We start from the raw sequence: 19,792 nt of genomic DNA, 5'->3' as shown, positions 1-19,792 counted from the left end.
GAGAATTGCTAGAAAAGTCACCTAAAAATTCCGTACTAAGCTCTTTGTATGTTGAAAGGAAATAGAGTAAGTTATAAGATTGACAACCTCCATGAGATAAAATCACAGTAACGGTTTAGAGGCAGAAGAGATTTTCTTGATATTAAGACTTCAGATAAATTTCATTCATGTCTCTTAATAAAGGAGACATTGCAATAAATACTATTCTTAGTATCAAAATTTGGAAGTATGAAATATTAAGGTAATATTACCACTAAAACAAACAAACCCTAATATTTCAATACCATAACATAGTAAAAAATTATTTCTTGCTCATACAACATTCAGTGCTGGTATTTTAGGCCAGTGGGTATCCACTAGTTTTCCATCTTGTGGGTTCATCTTTCTCTAAAGGACTCAGAGCCATTTGCATTCAGTTAAAGTCGAGTTTCTCAACTTTGACACTATTGGCATTTTAGAACAATGCTCTGTTGTGGAGGGCTATCCTGTGCACAGAAAGGTGTTTAGAAGCATCATAGGGCACTATCAGCCAGATTCCAGAAGCATGACAATCAAATATGCCTCCAAATATTGTCAAGTGCCCCCTGGGGGATAAAACTGCTTCTGGCTGAGGACTATTGAGTTAGAAATTGGGTTAAGAAAGAGCAGAAAGAGTATGTCTTCCTTTTATTGGTGTCTAATTTACATACACAAATGATCAGATCTTAAGTGTTCAGTTCAATGAGTTTTGACAATTGTTACATCTTTGTAATAATCACCATCCAAAACAAGGTGTCAATCATTTCCCATACCCAGAAAATTCCCTTGTCCAGTCAATCCATCATCCTCTCCCAGGCAACTACTTTCTGATATCTAACACCATTGGTTAGTTTTGTCTATTCTTGGGCTTCATATAAATAGAATTATACAATATGCATTCTTTAGTGTTTGGCTTCTTCTGCTCAACACAGTATTCTGAAACTCATTTTGTTGCATAAACCAGGAGTTCTTCCCTTCATACTGCTGAATGGTATTCTACTGTATGACCATACCACAAATGTGTTTAATCTATTAGCTGCTGCACACTTTCTTTTTTAAATAATTTTTCTTGAACGTGATATACATCACTTCTGTTCACATTTCATTGGTGAGAACTAATATTAAACCTGTCTAAATGTAACAAAGCCTGGGAAGTGACATCTTTACTGGGCAGACACTTGTCAGTGATGATTCTGTCCTCTGAAAGTTGGAACATAAATCTTGGAGGACAGTTAATTGTCTCTGTCAGATCCAGTATCCAAATTGGAGATCTATGTATTGCTTTCTGGCCTTTAGGCTAGAAGAGGTGAAATCAACTTGAACTTTTTGCATGCAAAAGTATATATGTATATACTTTTGAAATATAGTCTCAATAACTATCAGCAGAGGTACCTGGATGGCTCAGTAGGTTGAGCATCTGACTCTTGATTTCAGCTCAGGTCATGAGCTCAGGGTAGTGAGATCAAGCTCCACGTAGGGCTCCATGCTGAGTGTGGAGCCTGCTTAAGGTTCTCTCTCTCTCTCTCTCTTCCTCTGCCCCTCCCCCACCACTCATGCACTCTCTAAATAAACAAATAAATAATAAAAACTATCAGCTCTGCATTTACAAGTCAACAATGTTAAGTAACAAAATAAATTCATACCACAGTTAATTCCCCCAAGTTCTAATGAAATACTAAATAACCAATCAATATCCAAAGCAGCAAAGAACTTCCAGCTAATCTATATTAGTGGGTTTTTTGTACATTTTTTCTTGAAATCTCAATATTTTAAAAATAAATTGTTATTGATTAGAACATGATTGACAAGATATAAACAGTAATATATTTGCATAACCATATTATGTTTAAAATCTGCAGACCTATGATACACAGAAGGCTCAACTTGAATTTCATATGATAAAATACATTTGCTTTAACTCAAATTAAAAGAAAAAAGATTCCCATAATAATAGAAATGTAAACTGAATATTTATCACAGTTCACCATGAATGGATGCACCTATTTATGAATTCATGAATATTTTCAGAACAAAATCTTTCCCAGACTAAAGGGACTGGGACCCTAAAAATATAGTAAGAAAACACAGGTAGTCTTTTCATCAGTCTTTGAGTGATGCTGAAAAGTAATCAGACCAGCATCCTCTGCTTTATTTTTATTAATGACAAAATATATACAAAAACCCAATGAAAATACATAAAACTGTGACTGAAGAGGAGATGATATAAATATATCCCTCATTTCAAGAGATGTGCAAATCTTTTGCATCATATAGGCAATATATGATGCAATAGATAATCAGGCTTGGCATGAGTTTCATAAAATGGTTCAGATCTAGGTATGTACATGGTGGGTCTGACTGGGTGGGCCTATCAAGTCTCACTCATAAGGATCTAGGGAAGCCCTAGGGAAATAGCTCCCCCTGAAGGAAGGATCTGGCTCAGAGACAAAGGGTCCTGATAAGAGTGCCTGAAGAAGAAAGGTCAGAATCAGTAGCAGGTATTGGGAGGCTGGAAGTCCCAGCATGCAAGGGAGAGCAGGCTTAAGCACACAGTTGGCTTTAGAGAGCTAGAGAGCATACAATGAAGATACTGAGATTAGCCCTCAGAAGCCTGAGCAAAAATGAGGCACCTGACATTAGGACAGTTGGTCATTGGAAGCAAGGCCATGCCATTGGGCTTGATCTGTGTCCAGAACCCAGGACAGAAATGGGCTCCTGCCTCAGAAGAGCAGCTAAGTCACGAAGGTGGGACTCAAGTAAAGAAGAACAATTTAACAGCTATGTAAAGTATCCAGTGGTCCATGAGGTCAGGATAAGTCTCAAAGCAGGCATGACTGATGCTGATTTTAAGAGTCATAGGACAAATCTTCATCATTGCTTCCCCAAAAATGGTCTGAGGCCTGCATGCCTCAGTTGCCCCAACTGTGGGAAGAAAATGAATGCAGAAGTTGGGAACCAGGGACACCCATAAGCCACAAGCTGAACATGACCTCCTGTTTTTTAAAAAAATCTTAGCACAGTTGAAGTAAACTGACATTCTTTTATAAGAGCCTGAGTCTGCCTTTGCAGGGAGAAAGTTATTATAGGGGTACAGTGAGCAGAATAGAATCCACTCTTGGACCTCCATTAGGTATGACACTGTCTTTGAAAAAATCAAAAACTCTGGTATATTTCACTTCCAAAATGCCTTGAAACTCTATTATGTTCTACATTTTAAAAAGTCTTTGCCAGAAAGATGGTAACTGAATCTAATTTGCAATGCGCACCTAGTCATAATGTTAATTCACAGGAGTTGTATTAATAATATTATACACTTCAAAGTGAATCCTGTATATTCTAACAGGCGCCTGTTAACAAGTTGCTAAAATGCAGAAGCTTTTGAGTTTGTTGTACAGTCACAGCCTATTACAAGTTGTGTCAAGGCAACTCCAGGGGTAGGCAAAAAAGAATTGCTACTCTCTATGGAGCCTTAGGCACTGCTTTCAGATTTGATTAAGAATGACATATCCATGGATTCCAGATAACTATTATAGGTGGGCTTCATTTTAAGAAATATTAGTTATGAAAGGCAACCTTAGAAAATGTCTAAATTAGCAGGAAGTTACTTGCTTCAGTAAAGGATTTTCTATTTAATCATCAACTGTAATTCATTCATTCATCCATTCATTCATTCATTAAATGTCTCCTAAGCCTTTCCCCAAGTAACTATGCTACAAGGAAAACGTGATCCTTACCCTGAAGGATCTGACATCCCTGAAGACATGTATTAACAATTAGCTATATACAAGCGGTGACAGATACAAACAAGATGTTTGGAACATTAAAATAACTGAGACGCCATTTCCAGGAGGAAATTCAAGGAAGACTTAATTAAAAATATGGTAGAGACTCAAAGATAGCCAGGTTATAACTATTAGTGATTGTAAGTAGAAAAGATGAGCAATCTAGACATGCATGAAGGAGTGTGCAAAGAACAAGTAGAGGAAGTTATAAGGTATGCATGGGGCATAGCAAAAGGGACCTGTCTGAGTGTGGATTCTGACTTAGAGTGGATTGTAAAATTGTAAAGGTAAATTGGAGCTGAATCAGGAAGAGTCATAAATGCCAGGGGAAAGGAATGTGTGATGGATTTTGTTAGGGAATCAAAAGCCGCTAAGTTTTCTGTGAAGAGAAAGAACAGGATTGATGCTTATTTAATGAGAACAACATTTGCTTCTGAAATGCTGTGCATCTTATAGAGGAACAAAAGACTAGGAGCAGCAATATCAGATAAAAATATGTCACCACAGTTGGGCAGAGAAGTGATAGTGGCCTGAGCCCACATTGTGTTATCCACCAAGTGTGCTTAAGTGGTAATGTCACATGAGCTGTTGCCTGGAGGATGTTCAATTGTGCTACACAAGACATGTCACAGTGTTGCCAAAACTGAGTATAAATTTTTAGTGGAACTTCAAAGGGAAGGAGGCTCTTCCTCTCAAAAGAGTTTTTCAGTGGCTCCATCATCACTGGCCTTGAGAAGGTGCTGCACACATGCACAGAACAGGTTAGAGGGATAGAACTGTAGTGCAAGGGCACAGTACCAAACCGTGACCAAGTTATTGATGAGGGTTTGAGGCAAGTACTGGACATTCCAGAACAGACCGGATTCTTTGGGGCAAGAGCAGTGGGAGCTCAGAGAACATCAGCTCTGAAATGATTTCCTTGGAGTTGCCAGTGAAAATCACTCACCAGTTCTTTAGAAGGGAGAAACTACAGACTGCTCTGAAAACCCACTGTCTATTCTTAAGTTGCACATAAGGCTATCCAGAAAACCAAATATCACTCCTCTTGGGCTATAGATGGGCTTATGTATTGCACATCCTCTCATCAGGGCTGGGGAGTGCCATGAGGAATGACCTCTCTAGGACCCATCTGAAATTTAAAGTCAGGATTCTTGTGTCAGAGAGCTGGTGTTCAGAGGCAAGAATAATGAGTTATGGTGTTAGGCTTGGATACATGAAGGAGAGGAGCTGAGAATCACTGAATGTTGAGTGTAGGTGCTGGGAGAACAGTGATACTACCCACCAGATGATAGTTGGGAAGGGGAAATTAGTTAGGTAAGATGATAATTTTAGTTGAGAACATGCTGAGTTGGGGGGGGGGGGGGGGGGAATCCAGAGTAAGATGCAGGCACTGGAAAGACAGGATAAAATATCAGCAGTAGGATAAGAGCAGAAGATCAAACATTTCTCAAAATAAAATACAGACCAATAAAAAATTACTATTGGAGTGAAGAATTCACTTATGTATAGCTTTCTAGAACTATTGCAAAAGTTTAAAATGAGGTACACCTTAATAGCATATTTGATATTAAATTGAAAGTCCTTTTATACATTTTTAGAGTAATAAGTTAAAAAAAACACCTCTTTTTAGGGAATTGTAAAATTCTTGTATGTTCCTCATTTTTGATTAGTCAATACTCTTATTGAGATAATACTATCACTTCAGGGTGCCTGGGGGGCTAAGCAGCTAAGTGTCTGCCTTGGGCTCAGGTCATGATCAGGGTCCTGGGATTGAGTCCCATATCGGGCTCCTGCTCTGCAGGGAGCCAGCCTCTCCTTCTGCTTCTCTCTCTGTCTCTCATGAATAAATAAATAAAATATTTAAAAATAAATATTAAAAAATACTATCATTGCAATAAAAATTTGAGTATACAATAATTGCTAATATTTAATATTTAATAAATGTAGTAGCTGTTAATTTAAGACATTCTGAGCTTCAAGAGTGGTTTTGATCATAAATTAAGAATCAATATTTGCAAAATTTTATTGGTATTTATAATTTTTAAAAACACAGAACTAAATCCTAATTCTAAGAATTAAAATATGCTTTGTGTTTCTGTCTTATGGATTTTCTTCCCCCACTGTCCCTCAGATGTACCGAGTATTGGAATTAATGACTTTTAGTCACTCTGGAAACAATTTATAAAGTGCTTCATACTGCAAGGCAGTCACCCGTCTCCCTTGTACTTAAGAGGCCATCTGTGCAATTGTTTTCCAACTCCGAATTCAAAATAAAAATAAAGCACACCTAAACAAACTCTTGAAACCAAGGAGACACCAGATTACTCCACTTCACAAGGACAGAGACGTTATTCATTGTATCCCTGATGCCTAGAACAATGTCTGCCATACAGTAGTGTTCAGTAAATATTTGCTGAATTGATCAATCAATAAACAACAAAGTTAAATTTTTATTTCTTGGCAGAAACATTTTTGGCATTTTAGATGGGACTGTTCTTACCTGTGAAATATTGCCTTGCATATCACAAGACATATAGGATCCCTAGCCATCTTCCTTTCAATGCCAGTAGACCCCAACACTAACAACCAAAAATATTTCCTCATTTCCAAATGGCTCCCAGGAGGAGGTATGGTTTCATTTTAAGATCTAGTATGTGAAATATGTAATTAACTATTGGCATCTGTCTATGAACCAGGACCAATTTCATGAGATTCTGCAAAATTAAAGAAAACAAAATCTGGAATAGTTGAGAGTAGCCTTTGATGATTTCCACATTAAGAAAAAAATGCCTCCTGCTATGAAAGTGCCCAGTGTCCCAGATTCTGAATTAGACAGGTACTACCAAGTGAGACAAAAAAGTAGGAGTGACCTGCTAGCATGATAGCATGTCTTACATTCAGGAAGACCCTGGCAAGCAGCCTTCTCTCAGGAGAAAATATTCACCAGTCTACTCCTCACCCTCTGAAAAGCAACTTTTCTGGAACACAACTACTTCATAGGACTACAGATAGCTATTTCAGAAGCCAACCTTGAAAGTCTCCTACCAAAAGAAATCTGAATTGTCCAAATTTAAGACATTAATGTCTTTAAAGACATTAATACTGAAATTACATTTTTGCAATCATGTTTTCTTAGTTGAACTTTGCAACAAGTATTTTGGCTTTGGAATTAAATAAATGTGCAAGGATTTGAAAAATACCCCAAATGCATCATATGGGCTCTGTATCAGTTTCTATTAAAAATAATATAATAAGGGATCCCTGGGTGGCTCAGTGGTTTAGCGCCTGACTTCAGCCCAGGGCATGATCCTGGGGTTCCAGGATCGAGTCTTGCGTTGGGCTCCCTGCGTGGAGCCTGCTTCTCCCTCTGCCTGTGTCTCTGCCTCTCTCTCTCTCTCTGTGTGTGTCTCTCATGAATAAATAAATAAAATCTTTAAATAATAATAACAATAATATAATAAAATCAGTACCTATTAGGATCAAATAATTATAGGGCTGGTTAAGTTTGAGTTTTGAACAACATAAACTATTTCCAGCTCTTTCTTGAGAGAACACCCATGACTAGTGCCTAAAATGCTGGGTCTGAAGCATAGCTGACCACTCTTGTCACATGCTGATAGAACACATGACAATCTGAACTGCTCACCAGGTTGGATGTTCCAAGTAGAAACTCTACCTTATCATTACTCAAAACTCTAGATGTCATATATAACAGCAAAATAGCCAAGTTGTATAAGTGGAGCCATAATAGTAAGGCATCTCTGGTGGTGATAAATCTGCACATGAAGATACTAAATACCCAGGACTTAGGACTGTGCTTGGCACATATTTGGAGCTTAATAAATATTTGTCAAATAAAGGAATAAAAAAGATGACCTTAGTCACACAGGAAATTTCAATTATATTCAATATTTTCTGTTTACAGAAGACAACATAATGTTCCATATATTTTAGGATTCCCATAAACATGGTTACATATTTTTAGTGCTCACAGTAGCCAATTATCTTAAAATGGTTGTCATCTAGAATAGTCCATATTTAAACAATACCAGATTTTTTTAAAGTTTTTATTTAAATTCCAGTTAGTGAACATAAAATGTAATATTAGTTTCAGGTGTGCAATATAGTGATTCAGTACTTCCATACAACACCCAGTGCTCATCACAACAAGTACACTCCTTAATTCCCATCACCCATTTAACCCATCTACCCCCATCTCCTCTCTGGTGATCATCAGTTTATTCTCTATAGTTAAGAATCTGTTTCTTGGTTTTCCTCTTTTTCCCCCTCTTTGCTCATTTGTTTTGTTTCTTAAATTCCACTTATGAATGATGTGATATGGTATTTGTATTTCTCTGATTCATTTCTATGTCATTGCAAATGGCAAGATTTCATTCTTTTTGATGGCTGAGTAATATTCCATCATATTTATACTACATGTTCCTTATCCATTCATCAGTCAATGGACACTTGGGCTGTTACGTAATTTAGCTATTGTGGATAATGCTCCTATAAACATTAAGGTGCATGTAGCCCTTTGAATTAGTATTTTTGTATTCTTTGGGTAAATACCTAGTAGTACAATTATTGGAATATAGTGTGGTTCTATTTGTAACTTTTTGATGAATCTACATACTGTTTTCCCCAGTGGCTGCACCACTTTGCATGCCCACCAACAATGTAAGAGGTTCCCCTTTCTCCACATCCTCACCAACATCTGTTGTTCCTTGTGTTGTCGATTTTAGCCATTCTGACCGGTGTGAAGTGATATCTCATTGCAGTTTTGATTTGTATTTCCCTGATGATGAGTGATGTTAAACCTCTTTCAATGTGTCTATTGGTCACATGTTCTTTGGAAAAATGTCTATTCATGTCTTCTGCCCATTTTTAAATTGAATTATTAATTTTTGGGGTGTTGAGTTTGATAAGTTCTTTACATATTTTGGATACTAACCCTTTATCAGATATGTCATTTGCATCTATCTTTTCCCATTCATTTAGTTTTGATTGTTTCCCTTGCTGTGCAGAAGATTTTCATTTTGATGAAGTCCCAATAGTTTATTTTTGCTTTTATTTTCCTTGCCTCAGGAGAATATCTAGAAAGAAGTTGCTATGGGACAGTGCTAGATTTTTTTTTCATTACTAAAACAGATTATGAGTTAGAAGCTTGATAAAAATGTTTGAGAGTTGGTATCAGGGATTTAACCCACTGTAAAGTCTGAGGAAATAAATTTTGTGTTGAAGCCACTTTTCCAACTCTCCTCACAGAGAATGGACATTCAAGAAACCACCTACCATTTCTGGCAAAATGTGTGCTCAGCACAGGCAACAGTCCTCTTAGAGCAGTGAGCTAAGCATCTCTCTATTAAAACATAGCAAACAAAGGCATATGGACATTTAACTACAGGAACTACCATAGTACTTAAAATCCCAGAATAGCATGCCAGGATAAAAGCTTGGAAAGCATCTTTCTTTTACAGATAAAAGAAACAGGCACAGAGAGTTTGAGTAGCTTGTTCCAGGCCACACAGTAAGTTGGTAGCTGAGATGAGACTGGAAGTCAGGTCTTCTAAAAAAAAGTAAGCATCCCAGATGAATTACAAAAGAACACAAAGGGGAAAGATGAGAAAAGCATCACTGTACATAGTGATGCTAGCAATATAGAGCAGCAGAAACATGATACACATTCATCTGCCAACTTTTCAAACCTCCAGTCCAACAGGTAGAATAAGGAAGAGCCTGAATTGTCTCACCTGAGCTCCCAGGTTGGACAATGGTCTCAGGAATATGAGGAAGAAAGGCCATCAGAGAAGTATATTTGCTGGCTGAGGGCCTGAGTCCAAGAACACATATAAAGCCTACTGGTAAAAATGATGATAGCTCCTCTAATTTTTGCTGTTCCACTGCAAAAGACCCATCATGAAAGTGTACAGGACATTAAAGGGAAGGATCCTGTGGACCATGTTATATCAATAACAAGAAACCAACATAATTCAGAAAATGGCAGGCACTTTCCCTCATATTTGGATATTACCCAGAAGCCTTTGCTTTTCTGGCATTGCTATTTTTGTATCTTTCAGCACTAAGTTTTAACTAACAACTCAAAGTAGCATCCCGTGATCTTCATTCATTAAGTAAATATTTATTGAACACCAACTGTGAGAAAAGTACACTACAAGCACTGGGAATACAAAATGAAAAGGCATGGTAGCTGCTAAGAAGGAATGCAGTCAAACTAGAGAAAAACAGTAAGTAAAAGCTACACAAATGTTAGAAGTATTTTATGACAAGTTATAGAAGAGGAAAAGGAAGCAGCCCCCAAGAAGGAGAGCAGGATGAGATTAGAAATAATAGTATGAACAGGGGAAAGATCATAAAGGAATGGATTTTGCAATTTGGAAGGATCCTCTGTCAGATGTGTGAAAAATGGATAGGGGTGAAGCCAATCGGGACACAGAAACCAGAGTGGTGGTGATTGGAGGAAACAGGTCAGAGAGACAAATGGGTACACAGATGGGACTTATTTAGCGTTGAAAGCAGTGGATGAAAACAAGAATGACCCCAGGATCTCCAGATTGGAGCCTCATTTACCAAGACTGGGAATATACAGAATGGGTTTAGTTCTGGCTAAACATGAGCAGTGCCTATGGGACTTTCAGATGTCCCATATGGCGAAATTCATGAAGCGTGTAGATATCCAGATCTAGAAGTAGGAGGGAGGGCTGGTTGTGAGTAGGCAGGGTGGTGATTGAAACCATGGGAGCAAGTGAAAGAATATAAATAGAATATTCAAAAAGAGAAGAGGTGGGGACCAAGGCTGGGGTCTCTAAGTATATCAGAATTTAAGAACTTAATGAAAGGCAAGTCATCAGAGGAAGAATGAAAAAAAGAAAGAGAAATAGGAGATGAAAGAAAAGTCAAAGAATCTGAGAACAAGTTATTTTATTTGTTTGAATATTAGAAGTCATGGCTGTCATATGCTCAAATCATGTAAGAAAAAGACTAAAAAGTCCCACTGGCACTGGTCATTGGTAACCTTGGGAAAATTCCAGCGGTGCCTGTTGTCCATGTGAGTGGAAGGTGAATGAGTTGAGAAGACAGTGTAAATGTGCTCAAGGAAAGGAAGTGAAGTTGAGGGGAGATCTGATTACATATCTATATATCTATAAGCATATACATATAGATAGATTTATCTAGAAATCTCTCTATATATAGACTGTGAAGAATGACAAAATGTCAGCTCTATAACTTTTAAATATTTGATATTAAGCGAGTTATTTCACCTATTTTATCCTCAACTTATTTTTTTTTAATGGACACAATAACAGTACCCACTCCAAAGAGTCACAAAAAAAGAATGAATGTAAAACAGTTCAGAGTTCAGTTGAGAGTCTGGCACCCTGGCTGCACTCAGTAAAGTGAGTCACTAATATTCCTACCATTGTCACTACTATGGCTAGGACACTGAAGGTGCTAGCAAAGACTGGTGTGGAAGAGCACTGAAGAAAGCAAACCAAGGAGGTAAGTGCCAGATGAGTTGGAAAGAAAACAAGCAAAGAGGTTGGAGATTCCTGACAGGTAAAAAGAAAGTGACTCCCTCCACATTTAGGAGTTGGAGAACTAGAAGAATAGAAAGTTGGGACTTTCCATGTTGCATTTTAACACCTCAGAAGAGATTCAGTACTAGGTAACAATAAAGGAAAGGGCAGTGCTGACCTGGAATGGAGACAAAGATCATTTATTCACTCTCAGGTAGCAAATCTCTCTTGAGAAATGTTGATGTGTTGCCTGAGGAGCTGGAGATACACCTGGAACAAAGTTGAAACCCTGCTGCAAAGGTTGGAGGTTGGGGGGCAGGACAACTTGTCCACAAATGTAACAGTTGGTCAAGGAGGTGGCTAGAAGGCAGCCAGGAGACTGGAGACTCACCAGTCAAAGAGCACAGAGGACAGGAGCGAGCACGATAGCTAAAGGAGAGCTAGAGGCTGGTGTGTGTGGCTGGGATGAGCCTGGAAAAAGGGCCTTGCAAGTGAGTGGAAGACGTTAGGAGCTGGAAATGAGCTAAACTGCTTGTAGGGCCCTTGGAAAGGGGAGCCAGCAGCATCTCCTCCTCTGGACAGTGGCCCCAAAGTCCCTTTGATGGGGGGAGAGAGATTTTTGTTGAGGCAAGGAGATGGGAGATGTGTTCTACACAAAGGCTGCTTCTGGCAGCACATGCCCCACTGGCAGGACAAGCAAGGCCTCGGGCCCTAGGTGCTCTCCACAACCTACAAAACAGACTTTAAAAAATTGGTTCCAAAATAGAAAAAGAAAACTGCAAAATTGCTACCACTAAATGTTTAATTAAATGTACATAAAACGTATCATTATGTCAACTTCATTAATTGTTAAATTTAGTGCTCATAAAAATTTCATTGCATTTAGAAAACAATTTGTATGTTGGATTTTCCTGCTTTTGCAAGAACCCCTGAGTAAGCACTATGGTTGTCAAGAAATCGCAGTCGGTTGTAAATTAAGGTAGTTTCTTATAATCAAGTAATTTAAAAAGTAAAATTACTATAATTCTTTCAAATGTTTATAATAAAAATGTATTTAATGTGGAATATGGATAGATGCTAATATATATATATATATATATGATAGAACATTTGAAAAGCTTCCATAGGCTCATAACAGGTACCCCAGAGAAGGTGGAAGAATGCTGAGAAAGAAGGAATCAGGGCAAAGGAAGGAGCACTAACTTCTCAAGGAATAACTTAGAATCTTCTAGCAGCTTTACCACTCTCCCCAGCTCAGAGATTCCTAACCTATGTGTGCCTTGGATGCCTTTGGGAGTCTGATAAAGCCTGGAGACTCCTTCTCAAAATAATGTTTTTAAATGCATAAAACAAAACATACAGGAATTACAAAAGAAACCAATTGCAGTGAAATGCAACTATCAAAATATTTAATGTTTTTGTGATAAAAAGAGTAACATGATTTTTTAATAAAATAATAAGGCTAGCTTCATTTCATTATAGTAATGAGCACAAATGATATTGCAAGGTCTCTTCAATAGCATATGATTTTAAAACGGTGGTTTTTATTGGTGTCAGCTATAGGGAACTCCTAATATTACTACAGTTTGTTGCTCACATTTATAGTTGAAAGAAATACTAAATTTCAAGACATCAGTGCACATAAAGATGTAATTTTTTTCCTATCTAATAACCTTACAAATCTCTAGAATTCTATGCATAAACCTCTTGAAAGTTCATCAATCTCTGATTAGAAACTGTAGCTCCTGTGCAAAAAAAATGAACAGAGCAGGACAAACATTCAAGGGACAAGGAGCAGGAATGGTCACAGACTAGCTGACTCTCAGGGACCCCAAATTCAAAGGTGCTCTCCCAAACTTCTAATCTACCTCATACATTCTGGCAGAATTTGTCTCAGTTGACTTTGGTTTCTTCTATTTTAGCAAAACTTCATCTGGCCTTTGACAAATACACACACACACACACACACACACACACACACACCTCAAAGTTAGAAGACAATTGCCCAAATGGTGTGGGGTCAGGGGAGAGACAAAGAACAAAAGTAAAAGTCAGTAATTAAGGATCAATGACATAATATAAGATTTAGAAACGGTAATGAATATTTAGGAAAGGTGAACATACACAGGACATGATAATCGACCTTGTCAGTAATTCAAGCTGTATCAAATAACAAAATCTTATTTTTATCTAGCAAATTAGCCAAGATTAAAAACATTGATAATATCTACAATTTGTGAGGATGAGGTAAAGTGGACAACTTCATACACTGATAGTGGGAATATAATCAGTACAATATTTTTGCTGGGCAGTATGATTATATATCAGAAGGCTATAAAATGTGCATACACTTTACCATAGCAATGCCACCAGGACTTTACTTGTACAAATGAACAAAAACACAACTAAAAAGTTGATGTAACATACATAACCATTGATTGATAAAATAAATTGCAGAATATTCATTCAATATAATACTAAGAATATAAAGCATTAAAAATGATAAGATGTATCTGTTAAGTGTTGGATTAGGAATTTGACTAAACTGTTTCATTACACAGATCACTACTATAGTGTGACCCCATAATATATATATGTATATATGTGTAATATAGTCAATATATAGTTAGTATATAAATATTATAGCTTATATATAAATGTTATGTACTATATATACATCTGCAAACATATACACAAAACTATCAAAATATATAAATACATAATAGAATATTACATGTGTATATATATGCATACACATACCTACATGCAGATATATCCAAGTAAAGAAACCAGAAAGGATTTATACCATAGTGTTAATAATGATATCTCTCAAAAATGGGATTTTCATTTTCAACTAAAATAAATAAAACAATATAGAAAATAATAATCATTGTATGTCATTTTATAATCAGAAAGCAAAATAATAAAATAATTATTTGACAAAAGGTAACCTGGTTTCTGGGTCTGTGAAATGTAGACTTCTTTGAAAGGAGTTTTGAATAATTGAGCTTTTTCTCTACTCAACAAGAATTCAGAGCTTTAAAACACTTGCTTAATTGGGTCATTTCAGTTAACACCTGAAAGTAGTAACCCAAGATGACAGCTGAGCAGGGAGCTTCCTTCCTGATTATTTCTTAAAGGTTCTGTCAATGTCAGGCAGGAGCCCCAGACAACTGATTCGAGGTCACCTGCTAAGCATTTCCTAAGAACCAAAAAGTCCATTTTAAAGGTAATGACACTCTGCACTGACAGATGTCTGGCTGAAACCCCAGAGCCGTTCTCTCATTCACAGATTTACTCACTCCACATGTACTAAGTATCTACTATGGAAATGGACTAATATTATCCCTACCCTCTGGACCTTACTATGGAGAGAGGAGAGCCCTGGACATACAGGAAACACACACATATATACTACAAAACAGAATGCTGCTAAGGGGTCATAGGTCATGGTGATCTTCATGGTGCAGGTGCTATCATCGTCATCAGGACGATGAATGAGAAGCAGGCTTCTCAAGGCATGAAAGGGGGAGAACAGGCTTTTATTCTGGAGGGCGAACAGCTTTAATAAAAGGCTAGTGATGAATCCTAGTCTGTAGTGAATAAAGAGTATCTGGTTTGGCACGATCTTAGGGTCCATCTGGGTAAACGCCAGGATCTGAGTCCAGAAGGTTGACTGGGATGGGATAATGAAGGCCCATTAAGGGACTCTTTGGAGAAAACCCCATACCTGGGACTGAAGGTTCCCTGGCACTGCATGTTAGATGTCTCTTTCTCAAGGGAAGCTGAAGGGATTGATTCACAGATTGTGTCTACTGTCTTAGGTTTTTTTTATGCAGATTCTCCAAGAACTCTGGGACCCCAGCCAGCAGAGATGGAAGACAGCCCTGCTCAAGAGTGGGAGCTAGGTAATGGGGTGAGGAAGTAGAAGAGAGGCCATGGGGCAAGACCCATCTGTGGGTCCCCAGCTGGTTTAGTCATAATGCTTGATTTCTTATATGCTTCTATAAAATAGAGGGACACCTTGCTCATCAGTGTCCCAAATGAGATAAAATAAATGTGATCAGATATATTCAAGGGCCTGCCATTTCTGTCCTAAGTAAAAGAGTACATGGGGTCTGATCCATCTGTCACCTCCAGCACCCCTCTGTGGGGAAGTCACCTAGAACTGATTAGCAATAACCCACAAGTGTCCCTCCAACTGAATGACCAAGCAACACCCACCCTGGATATAGGTCCCTCGTAGAGTTCTAGAATTGCATCTTCAGACAGAGGCATAGAACTATGGACACCGCATTTGGCTGGTAATGAAGGGTGAGTGAAATCATTTGGTCAGTCTTTGCCCTTTGCATCCTACAATTTCTATGTAATTTCAAGCAAAAATAACAGGTAAGTCAAGTCCTGGTTTGGCAGCCCTCAGAAGGGGCCATGGGTACTCTGTCGTCAAGTTTAGGCTTTATCCTACAAGAAAGTACATCATCACAGCTGTACACAGAGGATAGGGACAAGATCAGATCTAGACATTGAAAGGCAATTCTGGTGACATTTCCAGGCTGGATAGAAGACAAGAGAGATTTAGAACAAGGGTCAGGAGGCAGAGGCATCAAGCCAAGTGGGAGTTGATGAAGGCTTGATATCCTTTTGAAATAGCAGAAAGGGACAGAGATGAGGTGAACAGTGTCAGACAGAGCTGAATCCCAGGATCAGGATGTGGCAGGTGAGTGGGGCCAAGTGTAATTCAATAGTTTTCAGCCTGAGGAAATGGAATAAGTTTGGTACTATTAAATCATAAAAGGAAATATAAGAAGGGAAACAGGTTTTTATGGAGATAAAAGGTAAGTCCATGGAAGTGTGGTTATTCTAGATTTGAAAACACCTAAAAGTCCACAATTCTATGACTATGGGGTTCTATTTTCAATATATAAAAGCAAATTGCAGAGTATATTCCAACTAAGTGGCATATTAAAACATCTTCACTGCACTCATATTATTGCACTTTTCAGAACAGAGAGAAATTTCTTCTTGTTTAAGATTTAGTGGTACATGAGATATGCACACAGAAAGGATTACTCAGCCATAAAAAGAATAAATTTTTAGGGGCATCTGTGTGGTACAGTTGGTTAAGCATCTGACTCTTTGGTTTCAGCTCACCTTGTGATCTCAGAGTCATGAGATCGAGCCTGACTAGCTCTGAATGCAGCAGGAAGTCTGCCTCAAACTCTTTCTACCTCTCTTATGCCCCTTCCACCATGCTCGCTCGTGTGCTCTCTCATTAAAATAAATAATACTTTTTAAAAGAGAATAAATTTTGTAGTTTGTGACAACATGGATAGATTTTGAGGGCATTATGCTAAGTGAAATAAGTCAGATAGAGAAGGACAAATACCATATGATCTCACTTACTTGTGGAATCTAAAAACAAATGAACAAAAACATGGTTGTAGATACACAGAACAGATTGGTTGTTGCCAGACGTGAGGGGTGGTGGGTAGGTGAGGTGGATAATGGTTGTCAAGAGTTACAAACTTCCAGCTATAAAATAAAATTGTGGGGATGCAATGTTCAGCATGGTGACAATAGTTAACATACCATACTGCATATTTGGAAGTTGCTAAGAGAATAGATCTTAGAAGTTCTTAGCATAAGGGGGAAAAAAATCTGTGACTATATATGGTAACAGATGTTAACTAGATTCATTGTGGAATCATTCATTTCACTATATCTACAAATACTGAATCATCATTATACATCTGAAACCAATATAACATTCTATGTCTATTATTCCTCATTTCTTAAAAAGAACTAAAAAATATTTAGTGTTCTGAGCAACACTAAAGACTTAGGCTTATCAGTCATTTGCACCTTAGTACGAATTAAACTTATAAAGTCCTTTTCCAGGTGAAGGCTTTGAGAAAGAAGTGAAGAGTGCCTGAGACTCAAGCACAGTGGCCCTCAGAGGAAATGAAGGTATAGAAGGAGGACTTCAGGCAGCATGCCTCTTACTTTACAATTGTGCCCAGAGCCAGAGCTGCCAGGCAACAGTGCCTCACTTCTGGACAGAGAATGGGCTTATCCTATATCATTTCTAAGGTCATCAGAACCACTGTCCTTCAACTCCATGTTCCAGAAAGTAAGAAAATCAAGGGACATTTGATATTTGTTAGTGCTGATCACTCAATTCCCCTCTTGAGGAAATAAAAATAGACCATTCAGTATTGCTGTATTGAACATACAATAGTAAAATGCACAAAACTTTGTTTTAAGCTAGTTTTATCCTCTATCACTACTTTGACAGTAATCAGCTAAGCTTCCCTTATACAACACACTTTCATTTGATGTCACTTCCTCAAAGTCAGCATGTCTAAACTAAACTGGTGCTCTTCCATGGTCTTCTTCCAATGAATACCTTCTGTATCTACTGCTATGTAACAAACCATGCCAAAATGTAATAGTCTAAAACCACAACTGTTTATCTCACTCCATGATTCACAAAGTCAACAATTCAGGCAGGGCTCAGCTGAGTGGTTCTTCTGGTCTGAGCCAAGCTCACCTGCTCTCCACATTTGCAGTCAGCTGTTCACTTGGCTGGTGCTGGCTAGGTTTCCAGATTTATGATGGCCTCCACTGATGCCTAGATTCTTTCCACATGTTCTTTCATCCTCCTATCAGCTAGCCCAGATTGCTTGCAAGAGTCCAAGAGCATCAAGAGTCCAAGTGCAATGCATGCATGTTTTTCAAGGCTTTGCTTGTGATGCATTTGCTCCCAGTCCACTGGTAAAAGCAAATTTCCTAGCTAAGCCCTGAGTCGAGTGGGGAGGCTACTACCAAAAGGTGTGGATACAAAGAGGGAGAAACAAATTAGGGCCTTTAGTGCAATCAGTTTCTATCCTTGGTGATATTAACTTTAACTTCCTTTATATCTGCTTACTTCCTATCTCTACTAACTTCTAACTCCCCTAAACCTCTACAACAGACACCTAACAGGTCCACCCACTCCCCCTCTGGGATGTCCTTTAGCCTTTTCTTCACATTGCAACACAGTGATTTTTATTTCTATATTTACTTTTATTGAAGAAAACCTGATATACAATTTCATATGAGTTTCAGGTGTATAGCACAATGATCAATCAGCATTTGCATACATTACAAACTGATCACCACGGTAAAACTAGCTACCATCTATCAACATACAATGTTAATACAATATTATTGACTGCATTCCCCATGCTGTACTTACATCTCCATGATTTATTTATAACTGGAAGTTTGTACCTCTTGATCCCTTTCATCCACTTTGCTCACTCGCATCTCTCCCTTCTAGCAATCATCAATTTATTCTCTGTGTCTATCAGCCTGGGCTTCATTTGTTTGTTTGTTCACTTGTTATAAGTGAAATCATGCAGTATTTGTCTTTTTCTGTCTGGCTTATTTTACTTAGCATAATACCCTCAAGGTCTATCCATATTATCACAAATGATAAGACTTCATTCTTTTTTATGTCTGGGTAGTATTCCTGTGTGTGTGTGTGTGTGTGTGTGTGTGTGTGTGTGTGTGTGTGTGTGACATCTTTATCCATTCATGTATCATTGAAGGACACTTGGGTTGCTTCCATATCTTGGCTACCATAAATAATGCTGCAAGAACATGGGGGTCAAATGATTTCTGAAAGCCAAATCTGATCATTTTATTCTCCTGGCTTAAAACTTTTCAGTGGATTCTGGTTGTACTTAAAATAAAACCCAAAACTTCTTAAAATGGTTTTTAAGTAGAGTCTTCCATCTTATACACGGAGTTACACCCATTGTTCTAGTTTCATATTAATAGTGCCCTTTCGCACTTAGAGATGTGCCCGTTTGGATGATGAATTACACTGTCTCACCTCCCCTAAAAACCTCAATGGTTTGCTTCCTACCCGTGACCCTTCTAGCCTCTTCTACTATCACACCTGCTGTATTCTTCCCTAGTCATGCTTGCCTTCTGTTTATATCCCAATGCTGGTCCCTCTCCCTAGCATGGTCTTCACCTACACCTTTACCCAGTTACTGCCTGTGCACCCTTCAGATGCCACTGAGGAATCACTACTCAGAGAAATTGTCCCTCAATTCCCAGATAGGTCACCTCATCTGAATGATCTCTCTCAGCACCATGCTCACTCAAGCACAGTGTTTATTAGAGTTGCCATTTCAATTGAAGGCAAGGACTCTGGGTCTGGTTTTGCTCACCACTTACTCTATGCCTGGAATAGGCACAAAGCAATTATTAATGAATTACGTGGATAATTATTGTGTTACAAAATAAAATAAATATTTGAAATTACAAACAATCCAATGATCTAGTTTATTTATGAATCATAATATCGGTTTCCAGAGAATATTTAAATCATGATTAATTAAAATCAGAAAGCAACTACTGGTCATTTGGTCCAAAGGAAGAAATAATCCATAAACGATTAAT

At 38.0% G+C, this 19,792-nt stretch overlaps 1 protein-coding gene and 1 long non-coding RNA gene across 10 annotated transcripts in view; one reads left to right on the top strand and one right to left on the bottom strand.

Annotated features, from left to right (window-relative positions):
• The window catches only part of ZMAT4 (zinc finger matrin-type 4), a 337,657-nt gene that overhangs the window by 189,411 nt on the left and 128,454 nt on the right, over positions 1 to 19,792 (bottom strand). The gene's annotated exons all lie outside the window — the stretch shown is intronic.
• On the top strand, positions 15,639 to 17,570 carry LOC111090279. The gene is made up of 2 exons (XR_005371426.1): positions 15,639 to 15,727; positions 17,237 to 17,570. It is a non-coding gene; the product is annotated as an uncharacterized LOC111090279 (long non-coding RNA).

This window comes from Canis lupus, chromosome 16, assembly GCF_011100685.1.
Source record: "Canis lupus familiaris isolate Mischka breed German Shepherd chromosome 16, alternate assembly UU_Cfam_GSD_1.0, whole genome shotgun sequence".
Classification (NCBI taxonomy): domain Eukaryota; kingdom Metazoa; phylum Chordata; class Mammalia; order Carnivora; family Canidae; genus Canis; species Canis lupus.
This window is presented reverse-complemented; position numbering and strand designations above follow the sequence as displayed.